This window comes from Triturus cristatus, chromosome 4_1 (genome assembly GCF_964204655.1).
Source record: "Triturus cristatus chromosome 4_1, aTriCri1.1, whole genome shotgun sequence".
Classification (NCBI taxonomy): Eukaryota; Metazoa; Chordata; class Amphibia; order Caudata; family Salamandridae; genus Triturus; species Triturus cristatus.
In genome coordinates this window covers 55,233,491-55,255,679 of record NC_140585.1, presented here as the reverse complement: position 1 = coordinate 55,255,679, position 22,189 = coordinate 55,233,491, and the positions used below count along the sequence as shown (strand labels likewise).

General features: G+C 45.8%; 1 pseudogene; it reads left to right on the top strand.

Moving 5' to 3' along the window:
• Positions 1–7,234: 7,234 nt before the first annotated feature.
• LOC146839470 (uncharacterized) overlaps positions 7,235–22,189 on the top strand; it is a 79,829-nt pseudogene continuing 64,874 nt past the window's right edge.

Genomic DNA, 22,189 nt, shown 5'->3' with positions numbered 1-22,189 from the left:
CATGGTGAATGGTGCAGCTTTTATTTGGAATTCTAGTTTTCCACACTGTACAGTTTGGACACTCGTGATAGGCCCACTATCAGGCTGTGCCACATACATTGTGTGGTACTCGGGGCTCATGGTCTTGATAATGTCATGATGCAATGTCATGTCGGAATGTTGTCGGTGCGGGATTCGACCCGAGTAAGTTTCTCTGTGGCTGGGGAGGGGAAAATCACCCTACATTATTGGTGTCTGTTGCTAAAGGTGTTCTACCTTTACAACTAGTGTGGTGCAGTCACTTCAACATTTTGGCAACAATCGCCAGTCACATGTTGTGAATGACACCAGACTGTGGTGTGAGTGGAGTCGGTGCTGGGGCCCGCAGCAGCCGCTGGGTGTGTGTCACATCTAAAGGAATTTTGAGGCATGGGTAGCACTGGAAAAGGAGTTTCAAGTCAGTGCTTCCAGTCTAGATTCATGTCAGGTGGCCAAAGTGAGCAATGGGCACCTTTCCTTTTCGCATGCTGTGTCTGCCTGCTGTACCTGCAGTGTAACATTGCCTCACGCACCGAGGCCTCTGCTGAACTGCCATGTCAAGCGCTCTACACTGCTGGCCTTATAATGTGTGAAGACTGCGTCTGTCAAGATGTGCGTTTGGGGGCCGAAGTGTGACCGGGGATCGCTGTGAGTAATGGGCGCATCAGACTGTCTCGCCTGCGGTGTCTGTCCGCTGTAGCTGCTGAGTATCGTTGCCGCACAAGGCCTCTGCTAAGCTGCCTGGCTGGGCACACACACTACACAACTGGTCTTGTGTTGGTAAAGTCTGCCCGCCCTCTACACGGCGCGCCTGTTGGAGCCAGTTCCCTACCGTTTTGGGTCAGTGTACACTGTGGAGGACGATTCATCGAGTCTGCTCTGTGGCTGGGGCGTTTCTGAAGACGGAGAGTCATGGCTCACGTGACACATTAGAGGAAAGGATGTATCCTCTGTCTGAGTAGACTGGGTGGTTTTCAGTAGAAGAAAGTACCTCGGCAAGCAAGACCCAGCAAGACATTAACCCTTCCAGAGCTCCCCTAGCATTTAAATATGGCACGTTCCTCAATTGTGATTCCACCCCCACTTTTGGCACAAACAGGGTCAACGTCCCATTCAAGGGCAGGAGTGGATAGACCTGTTTGATAATTACATTATTGCACTGGATGGGCTGGAATTCCCTCCTGAATGGAATAAAGCGTTGTTATTAGACACCATAAGCAAGGAGGCTCATCATATTTTTAAATATTTAACTGAGATGCTGGGTAGTGACAGTCAGCCCGTCGAGGATGTGTTTAAGGAGGCAAAACTACGTCTGGAAAAAACGGTTTGCCAAGGAGGAAAATATTGTAATGTAATGTTACGAGTTTTATAGCAGCCCTCAAAAACCAGGCAAATCGCTGGATGACTGTGTATCAGACTTATGTGAACGTTCTATAAAGTTGTATTTTGGTCAAATGACCGATGATCAGGGACCAGCTTATTGTCCGGTGGCAGAGTAAAAAAGAGCATCTGTGGGCAGCAAAAAATCCTTCCTTGAAGGATGCCATCTCCATTGCCAAGGTTGTTGAAGAATTGGAGGGTTGTATGAAAGAGATGAGTAGGAAAGAGGCTGTAGAAGGAGAATGTGCTATAGATGGAAAGACCAAGCAAATACAATAATCAAGCACAGAGAGAGGCACAAGCAAATGGTTGCTCCAGGTGCGGCAGTGCGTATCATACCAGTGACTCAAAGTGGTGTTTTGCTTCAAACAGGGAGTGCAGAAGATGTGGCCATAGAGGTCAATATGCCCGGGTTTGTAAAGAGTCTGCCAAATCCCGTGCTGCAGTTACCGATGACTTCAGTTGGGAAGACGAGAATGAGGATTGTGTGTTGGTGGTTCTCCCTGGCTTGGGAGAATATGTCAGAAGGATTCAAACAAAGGCAGTCATGGCCGGCATGGCTCATGGGTGGGAGGGGGGCCGGGCGAGGGGTCACGAGGGAAGGGGTTCGCGTTGGGAGGGGGGTTCAATAATTTAAGAAAAATAAAACCTATCTTTCTGCCGGCCCGGGACCTGCGTCTTCACTGCTCGGTCTGCTCCTGCTTTCCTGCCTCTGGCCAGAACAGGAAGCAGGCAGCCTCCCTCCCCTCCCCTAAGCCAATCACAATGCTCCAGTGGAGCATTGTGGTTGGCCGGGACGCCGTCCAGCCAGGGGCTGTAGGGGATTGCATATTCTCCATGTAGGCTGCAACCCAGAGTACGCATGACTGGTTTGGGCGGCCCGAGAGGGCCGACCAAACCAGTCGTGCATACCCAGGGGTGGACAAACCACTTCTGCCCTGCCCGGGCATCTCTGCCCACCAGCCCGCCCGCAGTGTGGAAAGAAATATAAAATGGTACTAACCAAAAGTTATTATCATTTTATGTTTTGGCTTTCTTGCACTGCGAGAAAGCAGGTGGGCGACGCTCCTCCGTCCTAGTGGAGGAGTCGCCCCTGCAAAGACATCATTCCAGATTCTGGACAGATGGGTGGAACTGATGGATCGACTCCAGCTCTTTATTGAAGTTCGTACCTAAGAAGATGTGGAGAAAGGAGAGGCCGTATGTTACTCTTCTGCCCAAAGATATGAATCCTAGAGGTTACAGGGAGAAAAGATAGAAGTGTTGGGATATTTTTTGTCTCCCATTGAGTTCAAATCACAACAGGTCGTGGGAAAAGCTTATGTGGCTGAAGATGGGCCAAAGGATATCAGTTTGTCCTGCATATTGTTATTGATCGAAAAGGGAAGAGAGGCTGGCTAAGTAGAAGGCGTCCCTTTTAAAGACAGTTTCCCTTACCCAGCAGAGTTGGCATGCCTCATCATTGGGAATCCTCCTCGCACAATGAAGCCTAGTCATGATATGGGCTACAACCCTCTCGCTGCGAGGGAAGAGCTCAGGGATGTTTTGTTTTCAGAGGGGTTCTCATTCAGAACCGATGTGAGCTGGCAGAGTGTTGTGAGTGGTACAGTGCTAATGAGGGTGAATTAAAGCTAGCCACAAGGTTTACCGCATACTTTTATTCTGGCTGCCTTATACTAGGGTTAAAAACAGCAAGGAGAACATACCAGGCAATGTATGAGTAAGTATACAACTCATAGTGGCTGGCTCACTATGAGTTGTATACATACTCATACATTTTTTGTTCCCCTACAGGTACCACCAGTGAATCCACCATCTTGCTACCCCTTGATCACTGGTCTAGTATCAAATACAGTTTACTGAAACACTTACCATTGTTGTTATTTCTTTTCACTATTACAGCAGTAGCTCACTCACTATCCTGAAGAAAGCCATGACACTTTCAAGGTCATAGGCTGAAACATGTTGATTTAAGTTGAGGACGACTTGATCAAAATGGTTCCTGTCATACCTCGTTTTCACCTTGCTGTTTTTAACCCTAGCACAAGGGGTTTTGCTTGGTCTTTTGTTTTTTTGCCCTAAGTGCGCCTGGTATGCACCCAGAAGTGGGTCCCGGGCTCACTGTACCACTGGATTCAATTTAGCCTGGCTCATGAGGGGGTGAAACCCCGAAACTGGTCCCAGGATGCTTGTTTCCAGTCCAGTGAGGACCTAACTTGGCAGTTCAGGCTGGAATGTTCCCATGAGGCACAGGGACAAGACTGATTTGCATATGGCCAGATCTAAACTGGGGTGGCATGGTGAGCAAAAGAATGATGGATTTAACCCAGATCTCTTGACTGGGGATAGATGTTCTGATTTGTTCGCCATTCCGTCGATCAATTGTGTCAGTCACGGACGGTGCAGGTAAGAGCGGTAAGGCAGGTGGGCTGGATTGGGGGTGGGGGGATTTTGAGAGACAACCAGGAGGGAAAATTATTTTTTCATTTAATATTCCCTTGTGGTCGTCTCTCGAAATTCTCCCAGCTGGCCCCACTGCTCCTACCTGCAGCGGCTGAATAGTGTGTCTTCTGTTGTCTCACCCTAAGTGCGCAGGGTATGCTCAGATGTGGGTCCCGGGCTCACTGTGCCACTGGATTCAAGCTAGCCTGGCTGATGAGGGGTGAAACCCCGAAACCGGTCCCAGGATGCTTGTTTCCGGTCCAGGGAGTACCTGGCTTGGCAGTTCGGGCTAGACTCTTACCATGAGGCACAGGGTCAAGACTGATTTGCATATGGCCAGTTCTAAACTGAGGTGGCATGGTGAGCAAAAGAATGATGAATTTAACCCAGATCTCTTGACTGGGGGTGAATGTTCTGATTTGTTCTGCATTCCAGCCATCAATTGTGTGTCTTATGCTTCAAAGGATTATGGTGGAGGATTTCAGAGATCTGGAAAACCTAAACTTTTTCCAAGATAATATTCTGGTTTTTGGAGCATCCATTCAGGAACACAACAACATCTTAAGGTCTATGTTAGGTAGGATAAGGGAGGCTGGTCTTACCCTAAGGAAGGAGAACTGCAAGTTCCTTGTAGAGGAAATTGAAAACCTTGGCCGTACGATTTCGGGGCAGGGCATTCAATCTAAAATTTACTTTTTGAAAGCTGTTAAGTCTGCACCCATGCGACATGATAAAGACCAGTTACGTTCATTTATGGGCTAGGTCGAATACTATACAATTTATTTTCCTAATTTTACAAACAAGACTGAAGAATCTAGAATGTTATTGCGGAAGGGGTGTTCAGTGGTTTAGGGAAATGCTCAGCAAAGTGCTTTTGATCGTGTAAGGAGAGACGTTTGTGAGGCGGGAATTCTTGCACCTTTTAACACTCACCTTAAAAGATTTCTAAAGGTGGATGCCAGTGCGCATAGTTTGGCGGCAGTATTATCCCAGGTGTGGACGGGTAGCCAAAAAAACGGTGGCTTCTACCTCATGCCCATTGAGGGAACGTGAAAGCAACTATTCAGTTATATAGTTCGAGGCCCTTCAGCTGCCTGCTCTGTCGAGCATTTTAGGACCTATTTATGGGGTTTACATTTTTGCATACGCATTGATCACAAACCCTTGGTGAAAGTTTTGAGTCCTGGTGGTACTGGTAAGAGCTCAGCTATGCTGGCTGGACTTGCTTCCAGACTTCAGGAGTATCGTTACAACGTTGCCCACATATCAGTATGGAAGAACGAGCAAGCTGCCTGCCTTCTTGTATGTCTTTGGAGTGTCCAGTGGGTCTGCCTGGGATCAGGAAGGGGCTGTGGCTTCATTGTGCGATGTGGAAGAATGTAGCTGTGGCTGGGTCTGTGCTGATGAATTGGGTTCGCAGGGACTTAAATGGGATGAAAACTGGGGGGGTCTCTCAAAGGGGTGTGGTCGATGTAATTAAGGGCGTGGCTTAAAAACATACAAGCTAAAAACCTATGCTTAGCATACTGTGCCACCAGACAAAAATGATGCTGCTTCTGTCATTGCATTCACACATATAATACACCACGTAAGATTACACCTACAACAAACTAGGACTATTGGCTTTGTCATTGGTTGTTATTTGCCGAAGATAATTAAGCAACAACTATGGCTTTGTTTTATATAGTACTGAAAATACTTCCGTTCTGAAATGAGATTGTGAAAGAACTAAAACGAGTCTCTTTGAAGTTACATCAAAGGATGTGAAGGGTGGCCCTGCTGCAGAGTTAAGATATTTTTTTCACCTTGCGGGTAAGGTAAAAAATGGAGAGCCCGATAGGGAACCATCTTAGTACCTGCTTTTTAGAACTGCCGGTGAGCACCGGCAGGACCTGGCCCGCTTAATGCCGTGGGCGTTCCTGCATGGATCGGGCGTGGTCTTGAAGAGTGTGGAACAAATGGTAGTGCATGGCGAGCGTAGGGAGAGCATGGTTGGTCCTTCTGTGAGACCATTTGTTAAGATTCTGGGTGAACTAACAACGAGTGACACAAAAGTTCTAATGAGAAATGACAAGTTTGTTCCACCTGAGGGTTTGTGGTGCAAAAACATTATCTTGAGGGGCACTTAGGGCAAACTATGACAAAAAACGGGTAAGGGAGAATTTTTGGTGACCCTGTATGGATGATCAGATCATGGCATGTGTTGTGGATTGTGAAGTGTGTAAGGAGAGCGAAGAATGGCTTAAGACCGGTGTCCTTACAGCACAAGGACATATTGAGTACCCTGATGCACCTAGGAGTACGGAGTACGACACCCTGATTAATAATGAAGAGAAAACTAAGGCATAAAAGTGATGTTACAAATGTATATTTTTGATTTTGTTTAAAGTCCTATTTGGTGTCACACCCAGGCCTTTCAGACTCTTAAAACAACAACAACGGGTCGGTAATTATCTTGTGGAAAGGGGTCAACCCTACCTGAGGTGACAGCATGAAAAGCACCGCAGAGTCACAGTGGGCTCTGCTCAAGCCTGCAGGATGGGGGAGGGGCGCCAGAGGCTGGCGCTGAGCTGTCTCCTGCTGCCAAAGGTCTGGAAAGTGAGATAAGGAGGCGCAGCGGTGAAATGAAAGAACAGTGACTTGAGCTGGCCTGAAAAACCCTGGCCTTGCGCACCTGCAGAGCCCAACGGCTGCCACATGTCTAGTCCTCAATGAAAAGTGTGTACGGGCTGTAGGCAGAGCCAGCAAACACAAACAAAACAATACACTTACGTGTTGGCACTGCCGTAATGAATCCTCCAGGCTCTTCTTTTAATTCCCGCATTAAAGCATGCCTTATGCCAAACTGAATTTGATCTGGTGAATAAATCTTCATGGTATTTTTCTCTATTTACGTTGCTGTATACACTGCTGTGCATCTGAAAAGCCCGATAAAGTGTTTAAAAAATAAAATGAAAAAGAAATAAGCATTCCAGTTTAATTGCACCACTAACACATGTTCCCATATATTTAATGAAATACAAAGTCTCGCTTCCAGTTGACAACTTCCTGTAAATACTCTTTAGTCCTCCTCATCAGTGTTTTGAAGATGCTCATGTGAATTGAAGCTGTAAATACTTTTCTACAGCAGCAACCGAGAGTGAGACCCTGTAACTTGGAATGTGTGTGTCTTAAAAACATCCATATCTGTGGCATCTAAAAACATAGGTCTTTCCTGCCATAAAATGTTTGTTCGTGTGAAATGTATTCTCTCCTGGAGCCTGGAAATGGAGGTTCTGTTAGTGGCCAGCAGAGGGCGCTCCTCGCATGCTGAGATTAATCCACTGGGCACATTGTATGAAAGGGAGAAGGGTTTCCTGTTCCAGGTCAGCGGTGGCAGAGACAGCACCAGCAGCAGATGCTGACAACACTTCCAGCCTCTTCGTCTGTGTCCAGCCTGCTGCAGAGGGCAAAGGACGCCCTGTCTTTCTGTCCAATTATCTTCATCTTCAGACCCTTACAGCCCTCCCAGACCCCAGATGTGCACCTTCCCCACCTCCACCCTAGGAGAAGGAGAGAGCTTGGAAATGTCGGTACAGGTTTCTGCTCAGGTAGGAGATTGTCAGCACCTTCTGCTGTGTTTGTAGAAATAGACGGTATAATCCTCGAGAAATTCTCTATCAGGAGCCGGGCTCTTCTTTGGGGGGGAGGGAGGGGACAGGGGGAGAGAGGAGGGAGAAGAAGAGTGGGAGAGGACGGAGGCTTTTCTTCTGGCCCTGTGGGTGTTTGTGGTCATTATTTGTATTAAGATCTGTGCACGGTGCTTTGCATCTTACTCAGAAATCTGTGCCTGCTGCACTGCATTGTACTGCACTATCAGAAATCTGTGCATGCTGCACTGCATTTTACTGAACTATGAGGAATTTGTACACACAGCAGTGCATCTTACTGCACTATGAGGGATCTGTGTCACTGCACTGAAGAATCTGGACCACTGCACTGAACTTCCAGCACTGTGAGGAATCAGTGTACTGCACTGCATTTTACTGCACTATGAGAAATCTGTGTCCCTGCACTTCATCTTACTATATTGTGAGGAATCTGTACACGCTGCAGTGCATCTCACTACACTATGAGGAATCTGTACATGCTGCAGTGCACCTTACTGCACTATGAGGAATCTATGCACTACACTGCCATATACTGCACTGTGAAAAATCTGTGCATGCTGCACTGCATCTTACTGCACTGTGAGGAATCTGTGCACTACATCTTACTGCACTATGAGGAATCTGTGCACGCTGCACTGCATCTTAATGCACTGTGACAGATCTATGTACACTGCATTTACTGCACTAAGAGGAATCTGTGTCACTACAATGCATCTTACTGTACTGAGGAATTTGTGCCACTGCACTGCATCTTACTGCACTGTGAAAAACCTGTTCACATTGCACTGCATCTTAGCGCTCTATGAGAAATCTGTGCACATTCTTTGCTCGGCTCTCGCTGTTTGTTGACTTGCCCACCTGTACCCCTGTGTCAGAAGCATGTCCCCCAGGCAGTTTACTGTCAAGGCTTCCCTGCTGCCCGTGCCCCTTTGCCCCTGTTTTCCTATCTCAGTCTAAGTAAAACTTCAGTCACTGCAATAGTTTCCAGCGGCATAGGTTGGCTTATAGCATTATCTGCTGCAGATTTTGTGTGTCTGCTGCAGGGATTGTGTGTATGTGCATTGACCTTGGGTCTGCCAGGTAGGAGGCCTTCCAAGCAGTATGTGTCTGTGTTTTTGATTAATCTCTGCAGGTTTTATGTGTGTTCATGTGAACAGGGTAGCGTTGTCTTTGCAGGCTGTGTGTGTGTGTGTGTTGTTATAAGACACGTCGACAGTGTGTCTTTTTAAAGGGTGTCTGTCTTAGCAGATGTTGGCGACTGTCAGTCACTCTTATTGGCCTTTCCTCTCTGTACAGAAATCTTTAGGATCACTAGATGTAAGAGGAACTGCGCTGTGCAGAATAGTCAGGTACTTCTCGGCACACTGTAGACGTCTGAGCAAAGTCACGTGTGAAGTTCTTCCCCATAGTTTGGTAGAATTAGGCAGGTTTGAGTGAGACTTCAGCACAACCTCCAAATGTGTGAGTGACAAAAGCACCCAAGGCTACTTGTATGATAATGCTGCAAAGGGTTACTGTACTCTCTCGTCAACTGTGTGTTGATGAGGATTGTACTATGATATAGGAGTCTATGTAAAGTATTCCATTCTGCTCTGCTTGTCACTTCAGCAGTAAGGGGAGAACAAGATGAACAAGCAGAAAATGCTAGAAGTGGCCAGAATAGAGAAATAAGAGTGACACAGACAGAAAAACACGAAGGGTGGAGTAAAGTAGTTAATAGATATTGATCAAAATGTGAAAGAAATACGTTAGTAGGAGTGGGACTGAGATTTCTTAAAGAAGGGCAGGAAAAGAAATGTAATGAACATTATGTGGAAATTTCCAAAAGTTTAATTATGTTGTGAGCTAAAAATGTGATTTAAGTGTGAATTGAATGTGAGTCTTCAAGAGTTATAGGTGTAATGTGCTGTTTAGTGGCACCAATAATTGAACCAACTTTAGAGCTGTGGATCTGGGATTTATTCCCAATCAACAAACGGTGTAAATGAACCAAATGGAGGAATCAGTGTATTTTCCTGCGTGTTACCAATTTTAACTCTAGTGAGATAGCTAGGAGGTCCTAGGTTCCAACCGTCCTCCAGTATAAATAGGTTAATGTCAAATCACAAGGGGGAGAGTAAAGGTAGGAGAGATAGGGACTCGTCCTCCATGAAACTTGTCAAATAACCAGAAAGAGAGTCCCTTGTATTGCAGAAGGAAAGCGCACTCCTTGCTAGGACTGTAAAGAAAGAAGAAACGTTTTCTTTCAAATAACCCTCACCCCTTCCCCAGGTCTCCCCTCGGTGGCATGCGTCATCATGGTCCATCCCTGCCCTCTATGGATGGGGCATGCTGCTACCTACAAATTCACGGGAGCACTTAATAGAAAAATAAGGGTGTCCCTGTACACCTATACACCTATGTGGTCTTGTTATGAAGATGGAGTGGGTTTTGGAAGTGAACGTTAAAAATATCAAATAGTGTGACAAAAACATTTTTTTTTTCTACCCCTAAATGAGTTACAGAAATCTGGGGACAAGCGGGAAATGCTTGAGGCGTGACTACCTACTGTTTCCCTGGTTGGTCGACTAGTTTCAGGCCCTACCCCAAGGCTTTTCGTCAGGACCTCAAAGGAGAAATGATGCTCTCCACTGTTGCTATCAGCACAGTTAAAGTGATAAAAATAAGGAAAAAAATATATACAGCACCTAATTGGTTTGCTTAAAATCTCAAAAGTCTTGCAGAGGTACGAAGAGAAAGAAAAAGGTTAAAAAAATGGCTCGACCTTCTGGTCTACAATGGGTTAAAAATCATTGGTGATTCACTGTGGTGAAAATACACCAAAACAGTGCGTATAAAGTGGGAAAATGCTGTGATAATTGGACTAACAAGACATTACAAACATATAAACATTTAAAAAGCATAAATTGCAAGCACATTGTCATGTTACCGTGGTGATTGAGGTTAATTACATACATGATCAGAGACCTTCACTGGGCCTCATGAGACCTTCGAGGAGTTGAAGGGACGCCTGTAGTCAAACCCTGAAGGCACGTTAATAAATGAGAAATTCTCGGAAGTTAGAATACTGTCTAAAACGAGATGACAAATCGCTTACGAGATGTTGGGCAGAGCACGTCTACTAACTTCGTCAAGGCTACTCCCTTTCGGCAAACCTGATTTGCTCACTCGAGGCTCTGATGTTACTGGAGCAGCTTATGAGTTCAGCATATCACGTTGGTTCATTGCCAAATGTAAGCTTCCACGTAGGTTAATACACATACTGCACAGATCTGTAATTTTGTATCCTACATACCAGTCCTAATAAGTTCTGTTGGAAATGGCGCCTTCTATGGTGCATTTCCTGAACTTTTTTTTGCTTTTCTCCCTTCCGGTTTTCCGCTGATCTATGTGCTAGACTTAGGATTTTGAGCCCTTTTGACACTGCCATTTAGTGCCAAAATGCTCTGCCCGTCATATACATACTGGCGATTAGTGTAGACATGATTGGCTGAATTGAGTTAGCTGTAAATACTTTGTCTATAGGTGAGATATATATCTAGAACATGTAACTCAAAGGCTCCTCCATGGGCCTACTGCACTGGTTGTGCCACCCACGGAGGTAGCTCTTTAAACGTGCCACAGGTTTGCCATGACGGGGTCTGTGTGTGTAGGTTACTGTTACTTGGCTTGGGATTTAAAAGGCTACTTGGAAAGGTTCTGCAATTCTCTTGCTATATCGGAGTACTTCCTAGTGACAGGGTGCGGTGTCGGGAAGAGGTAGGGCATGTGTGCGTTTGTGCTACATGCACTGGTAATGAATGGCACCAGGTGGTGTGTTCGGTCCAGTAGGGCATGTTTCCCGCATTGGATTGTTGTGAGGGTTCTGTGGAAAGGCGCAGAAGCTGGATTTCTTGCATGCAGAAGTGTGGCAGTATAGTGTTTGATATTGATGAATTCAAAATAGCTAACCCTCTCCGGTGGAGCGAGTAGATCCGACATTACAATGTTGGAAATACCTCTTTGAGAAAGTGGGCATTTCTGTGCTCGTGGCTCTATGTGCCTATCTGACGGTCTCCAATTCACAGCTGGGTTCTGGGGGGACAGTAACATTTGTGCATTCCGAATAATACAGCCATAATCTAGGGCCACAAAAGAAATTGCAGAACTCTGACTTTGAGGGGCCTTCTTGGGTTGGTTAAGAAGGGGTAGAATTGGCACCTGCATTCCAAGGGGCAGGGTTGTGACCCAACTAAAGATACTGATCAAGCCTCCCAGGGTAGGATGTCAGACAGGACACAATTTAGAGAGGGCCCTGTTGCAGGGATTCTGCCCAAGAACAGAGCTATGCGTAGGATTATGGGTTCTTAGTGAGTAGGGACTGAGTCATCCTACCACCTGAGTACCCATAAGCCCAGGACCTACTAGCTATAGTGTCTCACTTGCTCACCTACTCACTCACAGAGAAACAAGTGATAAGACACCCCAGAATACAACATTCCCAGATCTCCTCTTCAGCTCATCTCTTTTCCTATAAAGCCATGGCTTAAGGTGGGGATTGATTTGGTGGGTCCGTTCAATTTTCTTCCCTCCAACTTACGCTTTGCGTTTGTGTTAATGGATTTTCACAGCAAGTGGCCTGAAGTCAAGTTTTGTGCTTCTCCCACAGCAAGCAATGCTATTCTTTTCCTTAAATAGATCTTTATAAGAGAAGGGTTTCCAGAGGCTCTAGTTTCTGATAATGGTGTGCAGTTTGTCAATCAGGAAATGAGCGTGTTTTTGAATGAATCTGGCGTGAAACATCTAAGAAGTTCGGTTGGACATCCGCAAACCAACGGTCTGGTTTAAAGGATGAACAGGGTTGTGGTGGAATGCATTAAGTGGACTAAACATAATTGTTTTGATGTGGAGGGTGCTGTCAGATCCATGTTGTGGTGTTATCGCACAACGCCACATTCTCTCACAATAGTTGCACCCTTTGTTTCACTCAAAGGTAGAGTACCCACTTCTGCTCTTTATCCAGCTTGGCTTTTAAGAACTGTTTGTGACAAAGTTTCATGTTGGGTGGATCATGTTGCTTTAGAATCTCGAGTCGAAGTTGCGCAGAAGATGTCCGACAGGTATGATCAAAAGAAGTCAGCCAAGGCAGTCAATTTGCGTCCTGGGGACATGGTTCGGGTCAGAAACACTAATTTTGTCACAAAAGGTGGTATGTCCTTTGGTGAACCTGTCTGTGTCGAGAAAGTTTGTGGTGGTGCCATTATGGTACGTGGTGGGCATTGGTGGAATGCGGGAAAAGTTGTGAAAGTTCACTCTACTGTACATAATTGTAATGGCACCAGGGGTGATGTTGTTTTGCCTTCTGGACTAACTAATGTTTCTGCAGGTAATTCTCATTCTGGACCAACTAATGTACCTTCAGGTAATGCTTCTGAAACCATTATGACAAGTCATGTGCCAAGGAGGTCTATTCGTGTTAGACGAGTTCCTTGGAGTTTACGATGAACTTTTCAAAATTTCTATGTTATCTCATCTGCATTAATTGTTCTATACTGGATATTTTTCTTGTATTTCCATGTTCAGGCATTCTGACTTTTGTTAATTATTGTTTCTTCGTTTATTTTTATTGTATGCTTTTAATTTGGTTGTTTTTAACCAAAGGAGGTAATATGTTGTACCTAGATATGCTTGTTTAAGGTTCTATACAGAACCCCATGTGTTGTCATGGTGTTGGGATGCGGGGAGTTCTAAGAAAGACAGTTGGTGCCTCTCTTCTGTCGCGAGTGGAGCGGTGGCTCGTTGTTCCCACGAATAAATACTGAAGACTAAGCTACTGTGTCCTGTGGTGTTAAATTGTGTTTGGGGACACAACAGTACTTAACCAGGGTTAATCACATCAATACACCTTGCTTCTCGCTCAACCTTCATTGGCCGTTGTAGATGTGACATTAATTTCTACCTCATCTCGGGCAATGGGCACTCCATGTCATCCCCACTGGATAGCCAGCCTGTGCCATCCGGCACTAGAGAGAATCTCCTCGTGCTCTGGATACTCCCTTCCAACTATAGTCCTGTCTGCACCTGCATCCTTCAGGGTAATGACCTTCCTCCCTTGGAGGATAACTAACAACACAGACCCCATGATATTTGAATGGATGCACCTAGGAACATCCGTGTCCCCTTCCAAAATGGTGATTGCTGCTAGATTGAGTCCAACAGGGGCCCATTACCCAAGTTAACAACTCACTATAATGGGTGCTGCTGGGACACGTCTGTCACCTGACAGTTCTTTACTGAATGCACCCTCAGTGGGACCCCTGTTGCAAGTTATCCCTTTGAGCTTGAAAGGATGTTCTTTTCCTTTTGTACTGACTTGAAACCCAATTCCTTTTTGCCTGCGTCCTACCGATTTGAATGTTCTACGGTTCCTACAAATTAAGTAGGACTGTGTATTCTGCACAACATAAACGTCAAAATATGGGAACTTGGTTCACGAGTATCATCAGGAATTGTTGGCCTGGTTCCTAACTAGCTCACAGTGCCCGATCTGAACCCCCTAAACTCACTAGGGTGCCAGATGGTATCAGCAACCACGAACATGACCACTTTATTACTCCCCAAGGGAAACATGGAAACAGACCTACCCTTTGCCAGATACCTTGGGTTAGCCTAAACTGCCATACCTGACTAAGATGTATCACAAAGCCAGCCTGTGTAGAATGGTTAGCCTCCATCTTTTTTTGCATCAGTCTTTGTGTGTGTGTTAAATTTTAAAGCAAAAACAATTCTGTTGTGTTTAGACATTTCTAAGGCCCACGGTTTGATTTTAAAACCTGCTATTTCCAATCAATGGCAGAATCGTTCTCAGTTGACTTTGTCCATGCTGTAAGAGAGGCGTGTCATTAAGTGTAACATAGAATGCATAAGATACAATAATATTTAAAGAATATATGTGATTTGACCATGCTGTCAAGGCATTGTCCACAACAGCCAATGCATTTTCCAAATTAATCCTGTCAATTTATCTAAAGCGTTCAACGGTTTCCACAGTTCATTGTAAGTGGTGTATATGAATCTTTTAGAATGTGGTGAACTCGGACCCAACAAGAAATCTTGTAAACCCATGTCATCAGAAAGGAAATATAGATGTTCCGTAACTGCAGATAATGTGGAATGTTGTAACCATTGCTATGTTGAAGCAGGTTCTGATTATCAAAAAGGAGAACAGCGAGGCTTGGCAATCAGGAACAGTTTACATTTAATTAAACAATAATGGCCAGGAACATCAGCCACATCTCCTACAGCTGCGTGCTGAAATTCCCTTTGCATTAGGTACATGGCATGCTTTATTCTGTACGCCCGGTGCAATAAAGTGAAGCTTGTCCCCCTTTGGGCAGGAAATACTGGTACAGTGGATCATAAATTGTGTCTTTACATGTTTGATTCCCTCTGATAGAAGGGACCATAAATACCAACTGAAAGTCACATTCTGAGGTGGTCCAGGTGGCTGGGTGTGTTGTGTGTATTATCTCGCTTACTGCTAGGCATTGTTTGGGCTTTATTTGATGAGTGCAACTGACTGGCTGCTCTGGAATCGTCCTTAGCCGGAATGCAGGCTCTGTGCTGTGCATTTATTTGTGTTTATGAGTGTGTGCATCTGACTTGTTTCTTTAGGTATTACATCCTGGGGCCATATGAGATTTACTGCTGCAATCTCCCAGGTGTGTTGAGACTTGTTCCATATCTCGGGCCAGGTGGGCGACCCTATTTTGCATGCGCAAACGGATTTGCGACCCCTTTGCGCATGCAAGATACAATAGGGCCATGTACATACCCTATGTAGCGAGTCACAATTTTTTGCGACTCACTAAATAGGATTTGAGACTCTTTATTAGGAAGAGCCGTTCCAAGGGGGTCCCTTCCTAATAGCGACTCGCTATCCTATGTAAGAATGTTTTGTGACCACAATTGCGGTTGCAAAACACTTGTAATTTACCACCCTCTTCAAAAGGGTGGTAACCCATTCACAAACGGGAAAGGGTCCCCGTTGCAAATGCAGGGGGAAATATTTTTTAAGGGTCCCAGGGTCCACAACCTGCCTTTAAAAAATGAAGGGAAGAGGTCCCGTTTGCAACTGCACAGGTACATATTTTTAGGGATCCCAGGGACCACCACCTGCCCTTAAAAAAATGAAACAAAAACAGACTGCTTTAAAAAAAAAAGCTGCTTTATTTTCAATCAGTCCCAGACATGGAGGTCTGCTGAACCCAGCAGGCCACCATCCTTGGGAGGGCCAGCCATTCCCAATGGGGTTGCAATTTGCAAGTGCCTCATGAATATTCATGGGGCATGAAATTTGTGACCCCATTGGGAATCGCTAACAGTGTCTCAGACACTTTTGTACATGGCGTTTACTGACTCTCAAATTGCAACTTCCAATCGAGCGCAATTCGCGAGTCACAAATTTTCATGGTAGTACATCTGGCCCCTGGTGTCTCCATCACATGAAGTGCTAGCGGTGAACAGAGGGGGCTGTGTTACGTTGATCGGATAAAGTGTCACTCTGAAACCGTAACAAGTGTTTTATGGTGAATTTAGGTAGCGCAGGCAACAGTTGTTCTGTGGTGTGCTGGACTCCTAAGAGCGGGATCTTTCTATAAATTAATCCGAAGCTAACATTCCCCCATCTATTTGAGTGTCTTGAGCATGGACGGTTCCTCTTTCTGGCTTGTGGTACGAGCGTTTCCCCTGGCATTGGCTGTCCTAATCAGGCGTATTCCCCCTGCTTTCTGGGTAGCCTTCTTCACACAGGCACATATTAGTTTTAGGTTGCAGCACAGCAAGAGCAAGATTACAACCACTGGCAACAAGGCTTTGCATAAGTCTGCGATCCATAAACAAACCTGTGAACAATTCTATGTTTGGGGCACCACCTTCTTTAATCATGACCTGCTGTAGGTTGACAGTGAGCCTTTGTATAGGTTTTTCATGGGGATGAAGGTACAGCAGGTTGTACCTATCTTGGCGCATACACACCCTTCCATTGTGTTCATTAAGTCCAACACATACCGGTGCTGCATCACCGGGAGTAAGATGGTGTGCATTTTTTCATTCTGTTGAGGCCATCTTCAGTGGTGTTCATCATTTTCAGCAGTTCCCACCTGGTGATCTGCAGCCACCGAGTGTAGGCCTTGGTTTGCACGATGAAGAAGCGGGTTGAACCTCCTACACATATTTGCGCATCGGTGAAGAGCCAGAACTCTTCAGAAATGTCTTGAATCTGTCCAAACCAAAGTACCCAGCTGACCATCTTCTGCGTACTTGGTGTAGAAGCGGGGTGCCTTTGCTGATGGGATGGTGATGCAGTGCAGAAATATTACTCCGGGTATGACCAATGTTGCCGTGTAGAGGGTGACCAGTGAGCAGACCCCTCTCCAGTCTGGGACGAGCTGGCTGTAGGCGTGGGCGCTGCATTACCAGTATTAGTTCATCATGGTGGAGGTGCCCCACTGGATATCATTATTATAGGTTATACTCTTGCATTTTGCTGTCCCCCCCCCCCCCTACGGGCATTGTCCCTTTCCCCCTAAAACACAAGGAATACACTGACAGCTACCTGACTACACTGAGTTTCTTCTTACCTTCTATCCATATGTACCAGCCTGTCTCTGATTTCCAGGGGTCTTGGCATTGCGTCAGTAGAGTGTCATTCAACCTACCTGTACACGATCTGTTGTCACTTTTGTTCCCCAAATTAATGGCTCTGCAGGTGAAGTGAATATTGTGGTCTCTATTTGGGCTCAAAGATATCTATTCTGAACCAATTCAGCTCTGCTTCCCAACTTTTGAGCAAGCTCCATTGGCTACCTATTGGAAAGCGCTCAAAGTTCAAAGCCCTATGCATCTCTCACAAAATCCTATGCAAGCAAGGAGCACCCAACCTAGCTGCCTAGATGCAATTTTAAATGCCCTCCAGAATACTATTCTCTGTCAGTGCATCCACATCCCTCGCCACAGCAGAGCCAGAACAGGAGGTTAGTCCTTCCATGTCCTAGCTCCGACTCTATGTAATTCTATGCCTCCTAACCTTAGAAAGATTCAAAATCCTTTACTTTTCTGCAAACAGACTGACGATTTTGCTTCTCTGCCTCTGTGATATCTTCTGACACCTGGACCCTCATCTCCTCCCCAAGGCAGGCAACCTCCAGGTGTTTTGCTTTCTAAGGCTCTTCACCCCACCCCCGCTTGTAAAGGGTCAAAGTGGTAGCACCCATGCACTAAGTGCCCTTATCAGCTGCGGAAATAAAAGACGGTGTACACCAATACCCAGCCCAGTGAAGGCCTGAAACAGACACAAAAAGGAATGTGTGCTACGTGTTCACCTCCTCTATTTGTACCTCATAAGGAGCTACCTGTGCACTTCCTCCATTTGTATGTCCCGGGCAAGCTTCTTTGTTGATGCTTGTGATCCTTGTACTGTCAACCATGGCTGATGTCTGCCGTGTGCATCAAGTCACTCCCCTGATTTAGTTGTCAGTGAACCTTGCTGAGCGAGCACACAGACATAAGGGAGTGTTGCAGGGTTTCTGCACATACACAGAACCATGCGCAGGATTATGGGACCTCGGTGTATAGGGGCTAAGCCTTCCTACCACCTTAGTGCCCACGAGCCCAGGTCTGACTAGCTATAGTGTCTCACTCGCTCTCCTACTCACAAACGGAGGAACCAATGATAAGACAACCAAGAACACAACACTCCTGTATCTTACCGGAATCACGGTAACAAGACACACCTTTTCTCTCACATTCTCGTACTTGTCCACAATAAGATCAGACTAACGTGCTCAAAAATGCAGTATACGTGCCACAACCAGCAGCAACATGTATAATATCAATACAGTTAGCATTGCAGCAAGGCAATGTATCATAAGGGGAGATGTCATGTTATAAAGACTGTGGATAAAGGACTATAAGGCCTAACCACCCTCCCCTTTGTAAGCAGAAGTATTATTATATAATAGAAGATTTCTGGGCTTTGTCAGCAGACCCCATACCTCATGCCATAGATCGCATTTCTACATCACAGGTGCATGTTGCTCTTCTCCCTGGAAAGGTCCCTTTCCAAGTGTGTGTCACCCAAACGTGTATCCCCATAATATCAAAGTACAAGCTTCCAGCAAGAACAGATGCCTTGGTATGTTTTGTCTAAGATGCTAGGGCCTGGCCAGAACAGAATAACAAGAGTCTGTGTTTATCGACCTTGCTCACAATGTTCAGACTAAACTCCAGGAACAGACAGAGAACAAGCACAGCAGAGAGTTCTCATGTGAAAGGCATGAACAGAGTTTCGTAAAAATAAAGGCATGTAGTGTTGTGCGCAAAAGCAGCATCATGGCTACCGGGCTCATGCTAACTAAAAGATGTCGACAATGACTCTAGCACCCACGTGACAGGAGTATGGAAAGTGATGAACACGGAATAAGGTAAAGCTGAATTTAAGAAATGCCCAAAGGTTTAAATGCTGCATTCACCCTCAAGCAACGGACATCTTGTCCCACTCTGCCAACGCCCCAACCACCCACAGAGTATCATGCTCGCAGCAAACGGAATTAAATAGAACAAATGGTTCTATCGGGTTTATACAATTGCTTTGAGTAATATATTTACTTTACCGAACCAAAGAGTATTTAAAGCACATACAAACAAACGAACACACCAACACGAGAAATAGATTTAATCATATATTGTAAAGGGTATTGAATACCGCTGGCTGTCACAAATACAAATTAAATTGCAGGAAGACAATGAGTGACTGTCATGAGAGAGTGACATATAGTGAATAGTGAAATGAACAGTACACTATATACATGACAAATACATTGGTGACATGAAAAAAGGAAGAAAAAAAATCTTTCAAGTATTGTCCTATATGATTTTACACATGGAATGCGAGACCCATTGATGAATCAAATCGTGATCAAGAGAACTGTGTGGACATATGTTAGATGTCGACGTTTCGACCCTGGAAGCAGCGCACACTGGTATGCATCAGAGCAGGTCTTCCTCAGGACTGTGAACGGAGGAGTGGACAGCCACAAAGCAGACTCTTCAATGAATGAGATCAGGAATTTGGAGGCGTGAATCAATTCCAAGGTTAAACTTCACTAATGTTCAAGTTCAGTAGTAGTACCACAATCAGGAGAGTTCTTCCTAACTGCAATGGCACTGTTGCTCAGAGGATCTCCACCAGCCAGTTGGAGTCTCATCTATGGGCTCAATTGACATCCAGCAGCTGGTTGGAATCACATGTTGGGAGCCTTGACTAAATATTCAGTGATGACAAAATAGATGTATATCTTCCGGGAGCAGCGCGCGTCCGTCTGACCGCTTCTTAGACGAGTTAAAGCAAACGTAAGACATTAAGTCAGATACCATGGTAAGGTAGAAAAAGACAAAAAGCACACACTTCTTGGCAGTAGGGATATCGAAGGTATATCACTGGCAGTGATTAAATCTCTATTATAAATGCTGCAATCTTCCCACAAATGATTGTACCAACCCCAGGTAAGTGCAAAGATAACTTAACAAACAGAAAAGTAAAGATAGGAGTTGGAACTTCAGCTGATCCTGTGTGAACAGGAAAGTATTGTCAAGAACAGTGTGAATGGAGCTGCATTTGTTATATACTTCCTGAAGTGTTACCTTTATTACATCGTGAAGAGTTTCCTTTGTCATACACTTCCTGAAGAGTTACCGTTATTATACACTTCGTAAAACTGAAGCAGCATATCCTGATTCATCTCTTTTTCCACAATGTCTTCTTGTTTAAACAGGGCTCGACAAATGTTATGTTATGTTATGTTAAATGGGACTTTTATAGCGCAACGGCTACTCCAAAGGAGTGTCCCGGCGCTTTTGTGCTCCAGACCAAAGAAAGAGCTGGAAAACATAACAGTAAAAAGAGCAGGGGCCTAAAGAGGGGGCAGATTATCCAGTGAACAGCCAGGTTTTTAAGTCTTTTCTGAAGGCAAGCAGGTTAGCGGTGTTTCGCAAGGACACCGGTAAGGAATTCCATAGCTGCGGAGCAAGAAAGCTAAAGGACCGGCCGCCTAGCCGAGCCCTTTTGATGCGTGGCACCCGAGCCAAAGCCAAAGCTTCTGACCTGAGGGATTGTACAGGTCGATAGAAGTCCAGCCTCCTCTGAAGATATTTGGCACCATTGCCATGCAAGGCCTTATGGGCGAGAGTCATGGCCTTGAAAAGTATCCTCTTCCGCACCGGAAGCCAGTGAAGGGATACGAGGAGATTGGAGGCACTGGTGCGGCGGTGCAGGCCAAAAATTGCACGAGCAGCAGCGTTCTGAGTAACCTGCAAACGCTGGAGGAGGTATTCGGGCAGACCCAGATATAGGACATTTGCATAGTCCAATCTGGACCCTATGAGTGCCTGAACAGTGATCCTCCGATGTTCCTCCGAGAGAAGGGGAAAGAACTTGCGCAACATTCTGAGTATCCCAAAGCATGTTCCCGTAAGAGTGGAAACCTGGGATTTGAGCGAGAGCTCGTTGTCAATTTTAACCCCCAGGTTCTTAGCCCACTTAGAGGACTGAGTGGGAGGGAACATGTCAGCAGGCCACCATCCCTGCCAATCTGGTTCTGATGGGCATCCGAAGAATAGTATTTCGGATTTGTCCGAGTTGCATTTGAGGCTGTTGTGTGAAAACCAGCTAAAGACAGCCCCAAGGCACTCGCAGATCCTTTCTCCATCGAACTCTTCGCTCTTACGACAGGTGAATAGAAGCTGGGTGTCGTCAGCATAAGAGACGATCCGGGCCCCGTAGGACTCCGCCAGTGTCGCCAGAGGGGTCATAAGGATGTTAAATAGAGTGGGGCTCAGTACAGAGCCCTGAGGCACTCCGACTCCCAATGGCGGCATCTCGGCGGACCCGGGTGGGACCCAGACCGTCTGCCGGCGGTTGGCCAGAAAGGAACGAAACCAGTTGAGCACCGTCCCCCCTAGACCGATTTTATGAAGTCTAGTGAGGAGATCCTCGTGGGGGACGGTGTCAAACGCCGCCGACAGGTCTAACATGACTAACATCACCCTGCCTCCTGTGTCCAGCACCTCCTTCACGATCTCTGAGACTTCCAGGAGCGCCGCCTCGGTGCTTAAGTTGGAACGAAAGCCCGATTGGGATTCATGAAGTAACTCATTAGACTCCAGGAAGTTAGAAAGCACGCTGTGCACGTGTTTCTCCAGGATCTTGGTCAGTGCTGGAAGGAGCGAGATTGGCCTATAATTAGAAGGCGCCTCTGGATCAAGATTGGGCTTCTTGATCAGGGGGATGACCATGGCTTGCTTCCAGGCCTGGGGCAGAAAACCCTGACTCAGGGATAAATTGAGGATAGGATTAGCTATGGGATTAATGACATCTGCCATTTTCGCTAAGAATTTTGCTGGACACGGATCTAATGGTGAGCCTGATTTAAGGTTCCTCATCAAGGCTAAGGATGCGGCAACCGGAAGGGGAGGAAAGTCTAGCAAAGCTGGGCCAGGAGGAGACAGGAAGACTGTCTCCGTCGGCATCCACTCGACCGCTCGCATTTGCGAGGTAAATTTTATGTGTTCGAGCTACTTTTATGTCCCATTCGCCCTTTCTGGCGAGTAGGAAAACCTACTAACTTTTGTCCTCCGTCTTTGAAAACGGAGCAAATGTGACA